Consider the following 2,924-nt stretch of genomic DNA (forward strand, 5'->3'; position numbering starts at 1 on the left):
GCTAGAGCCGATAAAGAAGTCGTAATCAAGGCCGTGGGTCGTGGCCCAAGATATCTATTTAAATCTAGGCATCATTCATGTGAAGGCCAGGAGTCATATACTACCTACGTATATGGTTGCTTCACCATTACTACCTCCATTTCAAGGAATAAGGCGCACGCGTATTTCAAGACGAACTTTAACCATAAAAATTGAGTAACAAAATCTTAATTATATTATTTGTAATTAGCACCGTTAGATTCGTATTAAAAAGCACTTTCTAATGATATTAATTTTACAAACAATCTTTATATGTTTGAAGTAATTCTTGGATAAACAGAAAATACGTAAAACGAGAACACATTATTCCTTGAAATGGAGGTAGTACTAGGTAGAAGTTGGTGTGACCAAATGTCAACACCGAATTGTACCTCCTTAGATAAATGGAAGGTTTATGTAATTGACGCACACAACATACAAAGCACAACAACGATTGAGGCCTACAAAACATGTAAATAACACAAAAATTCTAACATCGGGGTATCCTACTTGTAGCAGCACAGTACTTTTACACTCTATCGCTTGACGACAAGGATGGTAAAAAAGTCTAACCAAGTACTAGTCCGTCCTTTGATTGCTCATACACTTAGAGCCCTTTTGATCTACTTATTATACTCTCAGAGAAGCATGTATAGACCCATCTTGTGTCGATGCTGTCTAGTAATTTCATGACTAAGTGGTAGAGTGTGGTACTAACAAAAGGTAGCACCACAAAGGGGCCGGCGTGGATCACATCCAGAAGGCTTGAGAACCAAAATCCGTGTCATGGAAACATTCCTCGTAGTAGGTGGGCATGTTGTAAGAACGGGCAGACCCGTGAGCCGTGATGATGAGCTCCCGGTCATTAACGTAGCTGAGCCGGAACACGGTGAGGCGGAGTACATGATTGTCCAGGTACTCCACGAGGCAGTACTCGTGGCGTTCCCTCATGTACAAGAGCTGGACCTTGACGGCATGGTCCCACCGGCGTCGAAGACCGAGAGGTCCTGGATGCTGACCTTGTTCCACTTCGGCGGCTGGCCGCGGGTGGACATGACCTGGGGCGTGCATAGCCTGTAGTTGACGTCGTCGCATGTAGCGGTTTTACGAGGCTGAGCGTGCTGGTTGAGGTAGAGCCCGACCCAGGCGTCGAGGTTGGGGCTGTACCACGCGGCCCCCTAAACGGCAGCATCCAGTCGCCGCGGCGCTGCCACTTGCCGCTCTCAGTGCCATAGGAGAAGGTTCCCCGCGACGCTTCCCACTCGCTGCAGGCGGAGACCAAGATGGTGCGCCCGCTCGGGTGGACGGCATGGGCGGTGACGCTCCGATCATGGCGCACGACCCTTATCTGCCGCCAAAGCGCATGAGTGGGTCTTCGGTGAAGCGCGAGGCTAGCAAAGACCGAGATTGAGCCGGTGGACACGAAGGCCTTATGCGAGACTATTTCCACCCTACCAATTTAGTGTACAATGCGAAGACATTCCGTCGCCGCTATCGGATGTCTAAAAAGTTGTTTCTAGATATTCTTCATGGCAAGAGGGCATATGATGACTACTTCAATGCCAAGCTCGATGCTACGTACCGGTAAGGTTGGCTTTTCCACATACCAAAAATGTTCGGCGACCATTTGGCAGCTTGCCTATGGAGTACCAGGTGATCTGGTTGATGTGTACTTGAGCGCATGTGTGAGTCCACATGCATTAAGGCCATGTACAGGTTTTGCACCGCTGTTATCGGTGTTTGGCAAAGTTTGTCTAAGAGAGCCGAACACCGAAGACACTACCCGTCTCTTGTCCATCAACGAAAAGAGGGGTTTCCTGGAATGCTCAGAACCATAGATTGCATGCATTGGCATTGGAAGAACTGGCCATTTGGTTGGTAAGAGCAGTTCAATTGGCATGCACACGGTAATATTGGAGGCAGTTGTGTCGCAAGATCTCTGGATTTGGCACTCCTTAGCATGGGTGGATCCAACAATGATATCAACGTCCTTCAATGCTCACCGGTGTTTGCTAGGCTTGCAGAAGGCAATTGCTCCTCGGGTTTCCTATGAGAACAGTGGTCATTCTTTTGACAAGGGTTACTAGCTAGCTAACCCCTTCCAGGGACAATGCGTAATCCTAAAGATGAAAAATGCAAGAGGTTCGCAAAAGAGCAAGAGGTTGCTCGAAAGGATATAGAACGGGCGTTTGGCATGCTGCAATCACGCTAGGGAATTGTTCGACACCCTGCTAGAACACGGAGCGCTGAGAGAATGTGGGAGGTGATGAAAACATGTGTCCTCATGCACAACATGATCGTTCAGGAAGAGCGAGATGACATCTTCTATAACAGCGACTGGAAATTTGAGGGTGAGTTGGTTGAGCCACAGGCTGGGGCAGCATCATGGAAATATTTTTTTCATACGCGTAGTTCGTTGCGGGATCGAACTTGACCGCCTTCAAGATGATTTGATTGAACCTGGTTTAGTCTCACAAGTTTTTTGATTTAAATTTTCTTATTTGCAAAACTATATGGTTGTGTGATTGTCAACTATTTATATTTTTGAACTATATTTTTCATTTATGGTAAAATATGATCAAATTTGTGAAAGGCAATGGGCAATTGGCTAAGCCGTTCCAACACACATGGAATGGGTGACGCCGCTGGGCGCACTATCCTAGCCGGCCAAACAATAACACGTAATATGTTCTTGTGTTGACCCAAACGAACCTAGCCGGCCGAACAATAGCACGTAATATGTTCTTGTGTTGACCCAAACGAACCGGATGAGTCAGCCGTTTTTAGATCGGCCCGCTGGAGATGCCCTAAAACTTCACAAAAATGGCGCATGAAGTGCCATTAAAAAATGTTCGAAGTACAAAGAATCAAAAGGCACGCTTGTTCGCCCAATCATGCATTCCAAG

This window comes from Lolium rigidum, chromosome 3 (assembly GCF_022539505.1).
Source record: "Lolium rigidum isolate FL_2022 chromosome 3, APGP_CSIRO_Lrig_0.1, whole genome shotgun sequence".
Classification (NCBI taxonomy): Eukaryota; Viridiplantae; Streptophyta; class Magnoliopsida; order Poales; family Poaceae; genus Lolium; species Lolium rigidum.